Raw genomic sequence first — 18,958 nt, forward strand, 5'->3', positions numbered from 1 at the left:
TACATTCCCACCAACAGTGTTAGGAGGGTGCCTGGTTCTCCACATCCTTGCCAGCATCCAGAGTCTCTGGATTTGTTCATTTTAGCCACTCTGACTGGCGTGAGGTGATATCTCAGTGTGGTTTTGATTTGTATTTCCCTGATGATGAGTGACACTGAGCATTGTTTCACGTGCCTGTTGGCCATCTGGATGTCCTCTTTGGAGAAGTGTCTATTCAGGTCTTCTGCCCATTTCTTCACTGGATCATTCATTTTTTGTGTACGGAGTTTAGTGAGCTCCTTGTAGATTTTGGATACTAGCCCTTTATCTGATATGCTACTTGCCACTATCTTTTCCCATTCTGTCAGTTGCCTGTTAGTTTTTTTGATTGTTTCCTTTGCCTTGCAGAAGCTTTTTATCTTGATGAGGTCCCAGCAGTTCATTTTTGTTCTTGATTCCCTTGCCTCTGGGGATGTGTCAAGGAGGAAATTGCTGCGATTGAGGTCTAGGAGGCTGTTTCCTGCTTTCTCCTAGGGTTTTTATGATTTCCTGTCTCACATTCAGATCCTTTATCCATTTTGAGTTTATTTTTGTGAATGGCGTCAGAAAGTGGTCTAATTTCATTTTTCTACATGTTGCTGTCCAGCTCTCCCAACACCACCTGTTGAAGGGGCTGTCTTTTTTCCATTGGATACTCTTTCCTGCTTTGTCAAAGTTTTATTGGCCATATACCTGTGGGTCCAGTTCTGGGTTCTCATTGGTCTATGTGTCTGTTTTTGTGCCAGTACCATACTGTCTTGATGATGACAACTTTGTAGTAGAGGTTAAAGTCTGGGATTGTGATGCCTCCCGTTTTGGTTTTCTTCTTCAATATGACTTTGGCTATTCGGGGGTTTTTTGTGGTTCCATATGAATTTTAAGATAGTTTGTTCTAGCTTTGAGAAGAATGCTGGTGCAACTTTGATGGGGATTGCATTGAATGTGTAGATTGCTTTGGGTAATAAGGACATTTTAACAATGTTTACTCTTCCAATCCATGAGCATGGAATGTTTTTCCATTTCTTTGTGTCTTCTTCAATTTCCTTCATGAGTCTGCTATAATTTTCAGCATACAGGTCTTTTACATCTTTGGTTAGGTTTATTCCTAGGTATTTTATGGTTTTTCGTGCAATTGTGAACATGTGCTTTTAAATGGTAAAAATTATTAAAGAAATTCAACTTCTCTTCCAATGATAGTCTAGTTTATTTTTAAGGACATAACATACTAAAAGAAAAAACAATGTTGTAGAAATTCTTAGATTTTGAATTTATTAATAATCATATAACATTCATGAAGAGATTTGAATTAGTGACTATAATCTCTATCAAATCAAGTTTCTGCGTTTATTTTTCTAACCATACCTGAGTTATACTTATAAGAAAGGGAAATGATTTATTGAACAGTTTCACTAAATCTAAAAATTTCTTTATGAAATTAGCATAGCTGACAGTGTTAGAATAATAATGTCAGGGGTGAGTAAAATTTGGGGATGAAAGATTTATTTATTCCTTTAAATACTGACAACTTACAGTTTACATCTATTCAATTTTTTGTTTTATAAAAAGGAATAAAATAGTAGACAATCTCCAACTGTTGTACTATGGTAAATGTTCACAAGCTGAACAAAATATTCACAGATTCTAATAGGTGTTCCGCTTCCAATATGCTAAAACCAATTACAAAATCTCTTATGGCAGCTCATCTTTTCAGTACTTTGTTTAATGTATATTTCTAGCATTGTGCACATTAGTTTTATCCCTTTCCTTCATAACTGAACACACAGTTGATTGGGCTTAAGGCCAGTGAGTGCCTGATAGAGGCTAAAGTTGAGGCAAGCCTAATGATCTCCATCTTGCCTTAATTATACCGAGGTTATGAAACCTATGCTTTTCCTCAGCAGTCTCAGCAATTTCATTTTTATCTGCTCCATCCATTTGTGTAAAGTAATAAAGGCAAAATGAATAAAATATTCATTTTGTATTTCCACAAATGGATATTGCTTTACAAGCAAAGGTGGTGATGCAGAAGAACTGAACTTGGGGCTTATAGGTGGGGCCACTGTTGGATGGATTGAAGTGCCCTTCTTAGACTGATGTAGTTTGAAGTTGGTAAAGAAAAATGATTTAGGGGTCTCAAGGTACAATGCAGGAAAATGCAGGATGTACAACATTTGACTGAATAAAATTCAGTACCCATTAACAACCTGTCTATAGCTTAATTTATTTCAATAGATTAGTATTGAGGGTCCATTTTCTAGCTAATTGGTATTGAGACACTATGTTGGTAATACGATATACCTTGCTCTTCAACAGATACAGTTATGAGGAGGAAAGATAATGGAACATATTCATAAGTGATTGTATTATATTCATACATTTGAAAGAAGTCTGAAAAGGCACTGAAGAGAAAGTAACATTTTAAGACCTTGGATTTCAATAGGTAGAAACATAGAAGTACATGCATTTCAAATATGCAAACTCTAATGAACAATAATTTAAAGGTAGAAAAACAGTAGATTCATGATAAAATACAAAGTAGAAAAATTGCCAACTATAAGATAATTACAGCTGACATTTATTAAATACTTTGCTATTCCCTCTTTTATAAATCACTGTATTTAATCTTCACAGCAACCCTAAAGGGTATTTTACCTTTTCCATGTTACAGATTAAGAGATTGTAGCTACGGAAAACACAATAACTTGCCCAAGGCTGTACAGCTAGAATACAGGGCAGGAGGGACTGGATCATTGTCTATAAAACTGGAAAGTCTACATTATCCCATGTCCTTACTAACAACAACAACACTCAGGAAGTAGTAGGAAATAGGGCTAGAATGATTAATTTCTAGCTTTGGAATTCCCTGATTCTTCTGAGTTATTTATATAAGTGATATTGTAAGACTTATCATAAGGCATCATCATCTCTATCCTTCTTGACTCCCTCCTGTACCCCCCAGCTGTTTCCTTTATTGCATTTTTCACCAAGTAGTACATCTATCAAATATATGATTCTTCCAAACTACTTTATGGGTATAAACAGTTTCATTTATGTTCATATCTTCAACAATGGCTAGGTTAGGCATCATGTAGCATAGATTAGGTACTCACTTGATAAACAAATAAATGGAATCTAAAGAGGAATGAAATCATCCTTTTGAAATACTGCATCATTACTTTCATAAAGATTACTCCCAGGTGGAAAAATACTGATATTATGATAAAAGAATCCCCTTGCATTTCCAATGTCACATCTCTGCTAATAATTATAGGTTTTGAGAAGTTACATAATAGGGTGATTGTCAACAGCATATTTATGAATAGGGGTTGCAAATTCTGTATGAAATAACCAGATAGCAACTTACATTCTCATTTGAAAAATCAATTCCCAGTTGTCTTTTAAAGTTCATATTGGAACATAAAGTTTGAAGATTAAACAGAAAATCAAAACAAAACAACCTTTTATTATAGTGAGGCAAAATTAGCAAGTAACTACTATTTACCAAAGTGATTTACACACGTTATTAATCCCAAAGTGGTTAACATTACAAACATTCTATTTTCTTTTAGGATGAAAACATAGGTATCCGTGAATGTCTTTAAGCTGAACTATTAACAGCTTCATTCTGCCCCTTTAGGATTTCACACAAGCTCTCTCCATAGCCTTCATATTGTACCACATCCAAGAGAAGATCCTGTTATAATCATGGCTGTTTTGTATTCTGAGAACTAATTACCTTGGCTACAATCTAGAATTCATCTTAAATACTAAACTCTCTTGGAAGTGAAGACTGTCTGAGCCAGATGTAATTACCAGAGAAAACAGCACCTTCGGTTGAGGCACCCTGGCGTACTTATGTGAGAAAGTGACTAGTTAACTACTGTGAAGCAAGCAGCACAAAAGTAATTGAACCTAACGTGGCTTAAGAATTTGAAAACAGAAAGTTAAATGGTCCAATCTCATCCTGTCTCCACTGAAGTCACAGGCATCTCTAAACATAATTCACTTTTTAGTATTCATACTTATTTATTTTTTTCAATAAATTATTACAGTTTGCACTATTTTTGTCTTCATTTTACATACAAAGCATAGGCTGTACAGGAAATTGGCCTAAACAACACAGTGGAATGGAAATTCCACCTCAGGTCACAAGGCACTATAGGTAACATAAACACCTTACCTACTGATTCTCTTTTGTGTACCACAACGATCACCAGTGCCATTTTTCCCATGACAGCTACCTCATTACTGACTGATGGCTACCTTTTTTTTTTTCCTCTGAGCCTATAGGTATTTTTATTAAAACACATTTGTCAAAATCTGTACAAATTAGCTACCATTTAAATAAACATTTCTTATATGCCAAGCATCATGTGTTTGTTTGGTTTTATGTTTATTTATTCTGAGAAAGAGAGAGACAGAGACAGAGAGAGACAGAGAGAGGGTGCAAATGAGTGGGAGAAGTGCAGAGGGAGAGAAGGAGAGAGGATCCCAAGAAGGCTCTGCACTGTCAGTGTGGAGCTTGACACAGGACTAAGACTCATGAACCATGAGACTGTGACCTGAGCAGAAACCAAGCACCACCCAGGTGTACCTCCAGGCATCGCACTAATGATTTTATCAGAATGAAATTATTAATCCCTTAAGAAGGTATTACTATCCCCAAGTGACAGATAAAACTGAGACTCAGGGAACTTAAGTAACCAAGAATACGGAGCTAATAAATTTGTGGCCAAGAGTCAAATCCAGATCCTTTTGCTTTGTTTTTTAAATACAATTTATTGTCAAATTGGTTTCCATACAACACCCAGTGCTCATCCCAACAAGTACCCTCCTCAAAAATCCAGACCCATCCTTCTGATTCCAAAGATAGGCTCTTATTTCCAGATGAGGGCTACCCTGCTTTACCTCACTAGTTCTCAAAGAGGGACTATAATACTCCCTAGATAGCATTCAGAAACATGGGGGGTGGGGTATTTTTGGTTGTACCAAAGCACTTAAGACAGGGAGGCTAAACATCTTTCAATACGCTAGAATGTCCTTCAAAATGAAAACACTGTCCTATCACCAAAATGTCAGTAACTCTTTTTGGGAAGCACTAAATGATCACTTCTTTCCCCATGATGGAGGAAATGTCATGTTGACATTAACTAAGGTATCTTCAAACAGCTGTTGCCATCTTTTTTTAAAATTTTTAAATGTTTTTTATTTATTTTTTAGAGACAGAGAGAGACAGCACAAACAGGAGAGGGTCAGAGAGAGAGGGAGACACAGAATCTGAAGCAGGCTCCAGGCTCTGAGCTAGCTGTCAGCACAGAGCCCGACGCAGGTCTCGGACCCATGAACAGTAAGATCATGACCTGAGCCAAAGTTGGCTGCTTAACTGACTGAGCCACCCAGGCGCCCCTATTGCCATTTTTTGTATCTAGAAGGGCTCAGTGAAATGGTAAAAGTTCTCTCATGTGGAGTTACACCTGCACGTGGTAGTGACTTTTTTCAGGTGGTAAAGCAGTTCTCATTTATGTTCCTCTAAGAATAGGATCCTTTATAATTTTAAATAGTAAATGAGGACAGCTGACATGTAAATAATGCAACTCAGCCCTTTGATCCCTCTGAGTAATGCAAATTAATTCTGATAACTGTCTAAATCAAATGTTCAGTGAGAGTGATGTGACACTGTTCTGGCAGATGATGCAGAAATTATTTGCTGTTGATGATGATGGTGGTGATGGTGGTTTGTATTTTCACTTAAAGATATTCTCATAGGCAGTCTATTTCTCCATCTGCCCTGTTGCAGCCAACAAAGGTATTCATACAAAACAAGTTTGAGTATCTGACTATATCCCTTTTAACTCTCTATACATATCTCTCTATATATTTTTCTTTTCTTTTCTTTTTTTTTTTCTTTTTGTCTAACAATGACTACTGGTTTAATGATTCTCTCAAATATTATTAAATGTAAATGAGAAATGTTTTGGGAAGAGAAGTCATGTCATGGTGACAAAGAGGCCAGTGACTGGCAGTGGACTGGTCTTTCTTTTCAAAGGAGACTTTAGCTACCTCACAAAGTGAGAGTTATGCTCACATCTCTTGAGGTTGGTTTTTGTTGTAAGTTAAAGGCTGGATATGCTTTGTTTTTCCTTGAAAATATTAGAGTGAAAGATAAAGAAGTGATGGCAGTTTTCCATAAGGTAACTTACAGAGTGGCTTTCTATCAGTTACCATGTAAATCAAACTAAGGGGATTGAGGCCTATTTCTCAGCGCCCACCATTTTCACAAGAACCCTGAAAGGTCAAAGTAGCCATTTCACAGATGAAGAAAATGAGGATCAGAAACTTAAATACCCCCCCTAAGTTTTAGATCTGGTGAAGGTCAAAGTAACAATTCTAACCCAGGACAATCTATTTCCGAGGCCTGTGTCTACATCACAGGGTCACACTGAGTTGCTAAGCTCAGTGAGCAAAGCAGTGGTAGAATGCCCTACGGCTTGTATATGCTCTCAATATTGTCAGAAAACATTCACATACCATATTTATCTGTGCTTTATAATACTGTCAGGAAGTCGTCAATGAATAAAGCATTACTTTTCTGGAGGATAGTGAAGATAAGAGATATGAAGGAAAGTTTCCACTGTCATGCAGCCAAAAAGCTGTAGAGCCGTGATTAGAGAGTAAGAAACTGACATTAAATAATGCTCTCCAGCACAACAAATAGCACCTCTCCAAGAGACGAAGCTGATGTGTGTAGCCTCAAAAATGCATTTACATTTACAAACCAGACTATCTTCTCTAACTAAGGAAAAGGCTTTATTTAGCAATGAGAGTCTTGCAAATATCTACGAAATGGGGGTTAGCCATGTTGTTAATTATTTCATCGTAAGTTTTCAACAGATGTGGTAGTATGGGTGAAGTGACATTCTTTGCTTAGCCAAAAATTATCTCCAAGAAGACAACATAAATCCTTAAGACCTTAGCTTTCCCATGTATAAAAGACAGACATGGTAAAGCAATTTTGTTTGCAACCTAACAATAAGAAATAAAAAGAATGATAACAAAAATTGGATGAATTTTGAATGGTCATATTTATATGACTTCTTTAGACTCATATTTCTCTCATTTTCTACCAAGTCTTTTTAATATTAGACTAGCACATAAATTGCATACACACACACACGTGCATGTACATGCACACACACACACACACACACACACACACTCTTTAATGATCCTGCTTATAAAATATACAAATTCCATGTTTTACTAAATTGATATTAAAATACAGAACTCAAGTTATAATAACATTTTAGTGAATGATTTTATTTAAATTTTATTTGTTATTAACACACTATTGATGGTAAAAGTATACAAGAAAATCTTACCCTAAAGAGTTTTTCTTTGGGAAATGAAAGCTAGAATGCAAATGTTGCTATACTTTGAGTTAAAAGCTATAATCAATAGAATACCAATTTTGCATTAGTCAAAACTAAACACATTGAGAATAATTGTATGATTTCTTTAGCATATCTTTTTAAGAAAGGAAAATTATTGTGATAATTCTAGTTGGAATTCTCCACCCCATCTCTGTTTTCTTTTTTTAGTTTTAAATGTTGTTAAAAGAGAGAGAGGGAGTGTGAGTAGGAGAGGTACAGAGGAAGAGGGAGAGAGAATCTTAAGCAGGCTTCACATCCTGTATAGAGCCCAATGTGGGGCTGCATTTCAGGACTACAAGGTCATGACCTGAGCCAAAATCAAGAGACAGATGCTCAGTTGAATGACTGAGCCACCCAGTCTGCCATGACTGGGTTTTAAGAAGGGGATAATACGTTCTTTAAGGATAAACATCTGATTCTGATGTAACAGCTTTGGGAGAGAAGAGCATGAAGCTGGTCCTTCCCAGATGGGTAGAAATGTGAGAAACACTGTACATAGAATCCCAAGCTTTGAACACAGAGCTCCTGCTTCTTCGGTAGCCATCTTCTATATACTGTTGGGAAGAATACTGGGAATCATACATTGGCCTCTGGCACTTTCTAGAATTTGAGCAAGGGGACTCATGCAATTAGCTTAGTACTAGGAGAAACGAAGAGAAAGTATGTGGGAACTTATAATAATCTGTCTCACCTGGAGAGAAGAAACAGTGTGGGTAGAAGGACTATAGTTTCCTTTTGTTCTAGCTGATAGTAGATGGGCCTTAAAGAACTTGAAGAGCTCAGCACCACAGAGTATTCATCTGTAAGTGCGTTGATGGGATTTCTAAAAGGTTGTAAATTATCCTAATTAACCCACATGCGTCATTGAAACAACAAATACAACAACATGTATGAGACCCATACCAATTTGTATCTACACACAGGGGGAGTGATTGACTAAACCATATTCATGATTATGGGCGCAGCAATGAGGTGGAGCCAGGGCGGACGGAGGAATATCTTATGTATAACAGTAAACTATATGCAATTTCTGTGTCAAGAAGAGTGCACTCGGGGTGCCTGGGTGGCTCAGTCAGTTAAGCATACAACTCTTGGTCTCAGCTCAAGTCATGATCTCACAGTTGATGAGATTGTGCTTCACCTAGAGTTCTGTGCTGACAACTTGGGGCCTGTTTAGGATTTGTCTCTCCTTCTCTCTGTCCCTCCCCTGCTTGTGTGCTCTCTCTCTCTCTCTCTCTCTCTCTCTCTCTCTTTCTAAAAATAAATAAACTTAAAATAAGAACACACTTATATGAAAAAAAAAAGAATAGTGAACTCAATCTCTGCATAAGAAGAAAATGAGATTAAATTTTAACAGAAAAAGCATCTATTTAGGAAGCAAGTATCATGGGCCAGGAGACTTATATCTAACTTATATATAACTTGTGAGCTAGGCATCAATCTCCCCATTTTGGCAAATAAGAAAACTGAGGCTAAGACATGTTAAATAACTGGTTCAAGGACTCAGACCTCGTCAGGGGTAGAGCAGAGTTTTATGGAAACCTCACTCTAAAGCCTTACTGATCCTCATGCACCACTGAGTTGAAAAGAAGGCCAGCAATCTAGAAGAAGTGATGGTAGACATGTTGACATTTTGATGCATTAGGCCTAAAATGTCCCTGCCTGAGACAGTTTATCACTAGTCCTAAGGAGAACTATCCAATCTGTGGTGCACAGTTAGGCAGGTCCCAGTGTCCCCTTGGCTACTGAGGACCTGAAATGTGGCTAGTCAGACATGCTGCAAGTATAAAATGCACATTAGATTCTAAAAATATACTGTGAAAACAACTTGCATTAATAATTTTATATTGCTTATGTTGAAGTAATACTATTATGTATATATTTATTGAGTTAAATATTATAGTTACTTTTATCTATCTCTTTTAACTTTTTAAATACGCATCTACTAGAAAATGGAATTTTACGTATATGGGTAACCGTATTGGGTAGTACTGGTGCAGATCCTGAAGAATAGAGATAAGACACTTTTTGCCTTCGAAGACATTGCCTTTTTTCTCCAAAGAGGAAAATGACTCCAGGATGTGGCTGTTGCTGAGCTTCTGTTTTAAAAAACGAGAGCTTTCTTTGTTTCGCTGCCATGGTGAGACCGCACTGGGGCCTAGAAAAACCTATTTACAATTCCACTCCCCCTGGTCGTAACTAAGAATCCTTTTAAAAAAGTTAGGTTCCAAATCTGCCTAAGTATTTTATTTCAAAAATGAAAAGTATAATATCAACCCCAAATTGTTGTTATGGAAATTCAACCAGATAATCCATGCAAAGTGCCCAGTTTGGAGACTGACTCCTAATAAATGCTTAATAAATATAAATTAGTTTTCTCTCTCCTCTTTACCCTGTGTCTGTCACTAAAGGACACCAGTCCAGTCACCCTAATTTTTTTAATGTTTGTTTAATTTTGAGAGAGAGAGAGACAGAGCATGAGCAGGTAAGGGGCAGAGGGAGAGGGAGAGAGAGAGAGGAAGAGAGAGAGAGGGAGGAAAGGAGGGAGGGAGAGAGAGAGAGAGAGAGAGAGAAGAGATAATCCAAAGCAGGCTTCAGGCTCCAAACTGTCAGCACAGAGCCAGAAACGGGGCTCAGACTCACAAACTGTGAGATGATGATCTGAGCCAAAGCCATGGCGTCAGCAACTGAGCCACGCAGGCGCCCATTCTAAGTTGTTGTTTTTATTGCACCATGGATGACTTTTTTCTAATTTCAAATTTTCTTTTTTATCTCATCACCCAACAAATGATAAGAGTGTCACTTTTTTAAAGGTCAGCAGCTTGGGGCTGAATTTGTATTAAAGATGAAAAATATTTCAAAGTAAATTCAGTTTGTAAATATTTACTTGCCTATATAAACTCTGCTTTTCAGTTGAGTAAAACAAATGCGGAAATCTTATTGGAAAACCAAGTTATGCATGGCACTTTGTGTTTTTAATATAGCATGAGTCTTTAAAAAATCAGTACTTCTGTATTTATTTCTCCTTTAATTTCCTTCATTAGAGCATCTTACAAAATTTCCTCAGCTTTAGAATTTGAAGAACTTTCCATTTATGACTATGGCTTCCAGTTATCATCTTGATTCTTCACCAAATGGCCATTCATACAATCATTCATTCATTCACTTCATAAATGGTTACTGGGTACTGGTTATATGCCAGGAACTTCCAGAAGGGACGGGGATATAGTGCTTAATAAGTCAGATTTAGTTCCTGTATTCTCAGAGCTTATATATTAGAGAGACAGATGTTTGATACAGAACACAGTCATACTAATAGACAATGTGTGAGAAGACACAGATGATGAAGGGAATATAAAGCAAAGGGACTTGACCTTAGGGTCAGGGAAGTAACTTCTGAATTAGTAATGTTCAAAGCAAGACTATCACAAAGGAGTAAGAGTTAGTGAAAACCATAATTATTCCAAACCACATCCACAGCTCCATACTGTAAAAAACTTAGCCTACCATTACTGTACTTTTCAAAACAAAATAAAATTGGGCATTCTGGGAAATCACTATTGACTGTGACAGACGAATATGAAGACCACAGTGAAACGGAACATTCATATCCACTCAGTTTCTCAGAAATGAATCCAAGATGATGGTGGCATCATCTTGTACAAGGTATGGTCCTATCTTTTTAAAAGGAGGTGTATCATCTTTGAATATTAAGTAAATATTGGGTTATCCTCAGAGGGATATAAAATAAGCTTTCAGTGATCTGTTAAAATTATTCTTTGAAGCGACTTCCAAGCATTGCTCATTTTTTTTACTAAGCGAATTAATTCAAAGAGACAGTATACATTTAGGGAAAAGAAAAGAAATTTCTGAAAGCCATTCTCCAAAAAGTACCTCATCAAGAATATAAGAAAGGAACTATAGACACTGTCTCATTATAAAATGATAGAACTTTTCTTTTTTTAATTGAGCTGAAGTTGACATATAATATTAAATGCAGGTGTACAGCATAGTAATTCAAAATTTACATGTACTATGAAGTTCTCACCACAATAAGTCTAGGCACCATCTGTCACCAAACGCACGGACTGTATTCCCTCCGCCGTACACTATACCCGGTGACTTACTTATTTTGTGACTGGAAGTCTGTGCCTTTCACTAACCGTCACCTATTTCACCCAGCACACAACCCCTCTCTTCTGGCAACCACCAGATTGTTCTCTGTACCTAGAAATCTTTTTTTCTGTTTGGTTTGCTTTGTTCATTAGATTTTCTATATAACTGAAAGCATGTGGCATTTGTCTTTCTCTGACTTGCTGCAGTTAGCATAATAACCTCTATTATGATCCATGTTTTATAAATGGCAAGATTCCACCGGCTAAGGAATGTTCCATTGCAATATTTCATTGTATATGTGTGTATGTCTATATGTGTGTGCATGTATATATATCTTCTTTATCCACTTACCTATCAGTGGACATTTAGGCTGCTTTCATATGTTGGCTATTGTAAATAATGCTTCAGTGAACACAGGGATGCACGTATCTTTTCTAATTAGTATTTTCATTTTCTTCAGATTAAGATCCAGAAGTGGAATTGCAGGATCATATAGTAGTTATATTTTTAATTGTTTGAGGAACTTCCATATTATCTTCCATAATGGCTGTACCAATTTATATTCCCACCAGTGGTACAGGAGGTTTCTTTTGTCCACCTCCTTGCCAGCAATTATTATGTCTTGTCTTTTTATAACACCCATTCTGACAGGTGTGAAATGATAGCTCATTTTGGTTTTGATTTGCTTTTTCCTAATGATGAGTGACATTGAGCATCCCTTCATGTTTCTGTTGGTCTTCTTTATGTCTTTGGAGAAATGCCTCTTCAGGTTCTTTGCTCCTTTTTTAAATAATATTTTTAATGTTTATATATTTTTGAGAGAGACAGACAGAGCATGAGCAGAGGAGGCACAGAGAGAGAGGAAGACACAGAATCTGAAGTAGGTTCCAGGCTCTGAGCTGTCAGCACGGAGCCCAATACGGGGCTCAAAACCATAAACAGTGAGGTCATGATCGGGTGAAGTCTGTTGCTCAACCGACTGAGCCACTGAGGCTCTCCACCACTGCCCATTTTTAACTGGATTGTTAGTTTGTTTAAATATATCTCTGTCTCTAACTATCTAACATCATCTACCTACCTACCTACCTACCCACCTACCTACCTACCCACCTACCCACCTACCTACCTACCCACCTACCTATCTGGAGTTGTGCAAGTCATACATTCTGGATACCAATCATTATCACATAAATCATTTGCAAATACTTTCTCCCATTCAGAAGGCTGACTTTTTGTTTTGTTGATTTTTTTTTCCTAGCAAAAGACTTTAGTTTGATGCAGGCCCTTTGGTTTATTTTTGCCTTTGTTGGTCTTGCCTCAGGGATAGATCCAAAAAACTATAGCAAAGACCTATCTCAAAGAGCTTACTGCTTTTGTTTTCTTCCAGGAGTTTTATGATTTCTAATCTTACAATTAAATTTTTAATCCTAAAATGATAGAACTTTTAAAGTGCAAAAGTGCATATTCATGTGAAACTTACTGAACATCTATTTTACGCTAGGCACTTATTAGATCTTCTTGTTCTCTAACCAACTTATAGGGTATGGATTTTTATCCCTATTGGGAACATAAGGAAACTGAAGTTTAGAGGACAGAAATAATTTGTCAAGCTGACAAAGCAAATTAAATATAGGAAATGGACACATCAGCCCATTACTTCTGATTCTCTCCCTATAGCAAAACATTAAGTTAGCAATGATTGTAGGAGACCTACATTGTATTAGTGTTTAAAATGGAATCCCAGATACCATTCACCATATTAAGGAGACTTCCTTTATTTAAATGCCACGGTGTTTGAAAATTGCTCCTTGACAACTGCCTCTAGAGAATTAAGGATATCTGCCTTCAGAGGAGAGAAATGCAGTTTTGGGAAATACATAATCAAATACGGTCTCTCTGCCTAAAGTCTTGGCATTCCCTCACTCATGTGCGTCAGGATTAACTATAAAATGTCTGTACCCCCTGAATGTAAAATATATGTTAACCAATCTCTAAACAAACTCTTGTGTCACCCACTCACCTGTTTTAAAACTCTGTAAATCTAAGGGGAAAGTAAAACACCTATCAACACCCTCCTATCTTTCTCCCCTACCCCACACACTGGTACAGGGATACATAGGACATATGTATCTTTGTCCAACCTACACTACATCTCAGCTTTAACACCACTTTCTCCAAGAATTCTATCCTTCCAAGTAAGAATTTATTCCTGGCCTGTACACCCCTTGAAGTTCTTTTATTTAACCTTTATAACCTTGTATCTTAAATTATTAGCCTGTCTTCCGGACTGAACTGTAACATATAAACAGCAATGGATCCTATTTTTGTGTTGCCTCAAGTATTTATAAGCTGGGGGAGGATCCTAATAAAAAGAATCCAAAATAACAGATAGAAAATCAAGGTCATATGCTAATATTTGTTTAAAATGAGAAAATAGGGGTGCCTGGGTGGCTCAGTTGTGTAAGCGTCTAACTCTTGATTTCTGCTCAGGTTATGACTTCACAATTAGGGAGTGTGAGCTCCTGTGTCAGGCTCTGCACTGATAGCGGGGAGTCTGCTTATGATTCTCTCTCTCCTTGCCCCTACCCCACTCACATGTGTACTCTTGCATTCTCTCTCTCTCTCTCCGCCCCCCAAATAAACTTTAAAAGAATAAAATGAGAACATAAATCACATAAAAATAAAATATTGAAAGTTGACAAATAGTACAAATATCCTATACACAGAAAAATAACATTATAGTTTTATAATCAATCAGGCTAACATCTCTCTCCCCTCTCCTTTTCCCACCCCCTGTCTCTACACACACACACACACACACACACACACACACACACACACACACACACATACATTTCTGGGACAAACCATTTCAAGCCTAGTTCCTCCACCGGCCACATCCTTCCAAAATGCAGCACCACTCTGTAACAGTTTATAGATAGGCAGCTTTTGATCATGGAGGCCAGTGAGGGGGCAGAGTGGGCAGTAGGATATCTATGTACCATTTCTCACCTGGGGTGACTAGTCCTAAGTTAATATACACAGAATTAACTGTGAGCCACAGGCATTTGTGCTACTAAATCTAAACTATACATATGTAGTGCGTATGTTTGTATGTATGTATATACGTATGTTTCTGTCTGTTCCTCAACACCAATTTCCCTTTGCTGCATCTCCAAAATGCCCTGACAATTCTAAAGCCACTCTTCCTGGGAAAAAGTGTGAGTAGGAAAGCTGGGTTGTAAAGTGATAGAGGTTCTTATCAGTGCATTAAAATAAAACAGATTGATTCTGCAATCTCTCCAAAATGTATGACCTTGTGAACATACTGCCAAAGCAAAGGCTTTGGAAGGGCATGTATATATGCTTCAACTTCTTATGCTTACAGTAAATCCCACTTTTGAATATGAAAGAAGAAAGATGTGTCTTTTGTCACTTTTGAATCCCTTTTTCGTAGTCCTATGCCTGACACATAGTAGGCCCACAAAATATATTAAATGAATGATTCAAATTTAATCATAATCATTTTAGTCACATTTTGATAACCCATAAAGTGCTTTCTAAAAGGAATAAAAATTAAATTAATGATTCTGTGTCCAGCTTTAAAAAACAGCAACAAGCTTCATTGGGTACTATGCATATTAAAAGTACATTATTATTATTATTATTATTAATCACCATCATCAAAAATATTGTTATTTATACCCCTGTGTATCCTTAAGGTACTTCTTTCCTCTCTATGATTAAGAGACAGTGGAGAACCTAGCTTTTGAAATACTTTTTCACAAAGAATTTATTACTATCAGAGACATAAGACAAAAGGTCATGAAAGGTACATTAAGTTCAAGGGAGTTATACTTGTTAAAGGAGAATATACTCCTACCATACAATAACTACTCCAGAAATAAAAAGGAATAAACTACCCATGTATACTTTAATACAGATAAACCTTCAAATAATTATGCTGAAGTGAAATAAGTTAGACAACATGCTATATGATTACATTTATACAAAACTTTAGAAAATGGAAGCGAATTATGTTAGCAAGCAGATCAGGAGTTGTGATGAGGGAACACCAACGGTTGGGAAAAAGAAATAATAAAGAGACAAGAGGAAACTTTTGGGAGTGATGGATGTGTTCATTATCTTGATTGTAGTGGTGGTGTCATGGGTATAGACATATGTCAAAACTATGAAATTATATGCTTTAAATATGTACAGTTTATTATGTATCAACTAGACATCAATAAAGATGTTAAGAAGTCAAAGGAGTACATTGGTATTGTTGCCTTTCCAAAATAAAAGAAATGTATCAGCATTATATAGCACAGGCCCTTGAGAGGGTAGACCCAGATACATCCCAGATGTGTCCTCATTTGAACAGATTTGTACGTCTCCTTATATAAATCTTCACTGTGCTTCACCAATTCCTGAGCCTCCTCAAAGATTTATAAAGGGTAATATTTAGTAGAACATCCTTATCAGCAATTCTAAAGAATCCCTATTTCTAGAGTGTGCTCAAGGCCAAGAGGGATTTGACAAAGCAAATAATAGCCTATGTAATGAAAGAGAAAGTCTCCTTCTAAAACAAACACACAGCTTTCTAAGACAAAAGGATTAGTCTCATTGTATTAGACCAACCTTTTTACACATATGACACAAGATCATTTTAAGTGAAGGAATTAATACTTGTTTATGGCAGAAGACCAAACTTAATATTGGATTCATCTTAAGGACATCCCAACTATTTATTAAATACCATGATGTTTGCACTGGACACTTCTGCAAAACTGACTTTACTACCTAAGGAGAAGTCTTTTATATAAATAGTCTGTGCTATATACTGAGACGCCTCTGCCTCATTTTTATTTCATGTGGAATGTTTCTTAAACGAGTATACAAAGAAATGTTAGTAAACATGGAGCATTAAAATCAATATAGCTCGGTTTATTCATTTTAACTAATTTCCTTTTGGAAAAAAAACAGAAAAACAAAAGAGACAGGAGATGACAGGAGACAGTCATGACCAAGATTGGCAAAGCTGCATATCCTAAAATATCTGTTTTTATCTATATAATAACTGTTTCAATGTTGTAATAATCCCACGTCATAGGTAAGACAGGTATCAATCTTCACATTTTATTTTAAAAATGAAGGTCTCTCATAAATTCACATTTTCATTGGCATCACTTAAAAAATATAGAGGAAGTCTCTCGTCGGTCTCTCCTGTTCTCTCTCATCTTACATCTGATCTTCTGCACCTTAGTTTTTCTTTGCTTATATAGCGGCTGTAAGCATTGGAGTATTTCAATTTCTATGCCACACAGGACTTTTTTGACTGCTCCCCAACACACTGTAATTGCAGGGCTTATTCTGGGCCTTTGCTTAAACATTGGTTCCAGTTCTTAGAATGCTGTGTTTCTACTGATAAATTACTCGTTTCTATGGATTTTCTGATCCCTTCCTTAACTTTAGTTATTTCCCCTAAAGACAGGTTTAAATAGCTTTTAATACATATTGTGCCCCTTGCCCTTTAAACATACATGCTTTTTAAATGAAAATATTATTGTATAATAGGTATTATTTACCTATATTTTTCTCAACTAGACTGTGAGCTTCTTCATGTTGGATTAAATATGAACCACAAATGTTAAGAATTTTCTGGAGGCAGGCAGACCTGGTTAGAAGGCTATCTCTAACACAGCTAGGGATCTGGTTTTGGACCAGTTACTTTCTAAATGTCATCTTATTTGTTTCATACATGAAATATAAATCATGATACCTGGCCTAATGGGATATGTTAAAGAACATATAATGAAGTACTTATGTAAGGCATGCCTGGTATATAATACACATTCAATAAATAACTAATGCCATTGACACTGTTTTATTGCTATTATTGCTTTTACAGTGACAGCTGAGACTCAGAAAATCAAAATGTGTTTTTGAAGAGCTTTCAGTTACTCTCTAGGTGGTAGCTCCTTGCAGATTTTCAGGCAGAATAATATTACAGAGATCACGGGACAATATTCCTCAAAGCAAACTGACCCTCACAAACATATTGGTGTGATGTGACAGAGGTTGCTATAGTGTAAATGAAGACAGCCACAGCCACAATAAGCCATCTGGGGTCTTCTGAGGCATCCAGCTCATAGGAGATAATGAAAACATACATCACCCGTAACCTTTTAGGCCAACTGGGCTATTGAACATAACAGGAGCATAATGGCTTTCCTGATGTGTCAGAAATTCTCCACTCCTGCCTACAGGTAGTTCATCAAATTGGTCCATGCTTATTGCTTCAATCTGCATTCAGCTTTAATATGCCCTACATGCCTGAATCTTTTCTCCCAAAACCTTCAAGGCCCCAGGAAATTATTGTGCCCGAATGCTTTACTAAATAACAAAGACCCTGAAAGTTAAAAATCAAGCCTGCTACACTATAGAAATAAAAAGGAGAGAAGTCATGTTAAAAATAAACAGTTTCAAAGATTTCATGAAAAAAAGTCAATGCAATTTGCAACTTCATTTGTTCTAGTGACAAGCTGATAAAATGTTGGTGGTACAAATGCATCAGAAAATTTGACACAAATTGAAAGTGACTACACATTCCATTATCCCAAACTCCCTTAGTAATGTGAAATGATTTTTAAAGACAGTTTCTAATACGCTATAGATGTACGAGGCTGTCTGTGGGAAATAATACCCTCGATTATCAGAAAAGATAAGCATTCAAAAGAAGGAAGGGCTGCAGTGATTCTGTGATTTAAACCCTGATTATTGGCTATGCAAACAACTTCACCAATAGATACTAAAATACACAAAGAAAATTGTTATCAATGAAATACACTTAAAAATTGGGGTATGGAAATAACTCATGAGTCATTAACGGAAAAGTCAGTGTTGTTAGTTAGTAATTAAAGCTTGCCCTGGAGCCCCCAGGTGGTTCAGTGGGTTAAGGGCCCAACTCTTGATTTCAGCTCAGGTCACAATCTCAAGGTCATGGGACCCCAGATCTGACTCCAAGCTGAGCATGGAGCTTGCTTAAGTTTCTGTCTCTCTTCCTCTGCCCCCTCCTCCACCCATGTGCACTCTCCTCTAACATAAACCAAACAAAACAAAGTGTGCCAAGATGTTTATTGCAATTTTTCTAAAAGAGTGTTAATAGGTATTTAAAATGGCATTCTATTCATTGAAAACAGTTACTTAAAAATATTAAAAATATGGCACACCAACTTAAATTTTCTCTAGAAACCTTTGAAATAAAAGTATAATTAGAATTTAGTACACAGTCTTTTTAATTTACTTCATTTTTTATAATATAGCTTTGTAACATTCGTATGTTGTCTTATGCAAAAAATGATTATACAATCAAAGACCTAGATTCTTAAAAG

The sequence above is a fragment of the Suricata suricatta genome, chromosome 11 (assembly GCF_006229205.1).
Source record: "Suricata suricatta isolate VVHF042 chromosome 11, meerkat_22Aug2017_6uvM2_HiC, whole genome shotgun sequence".
Classification (NCBI taxonomy): domain Eukaryota; kingdom Metazoa; phylum Chordata; class Mammalia; order Carnivora; family Herpestidae; genus Suricata; species Suricata suricatta.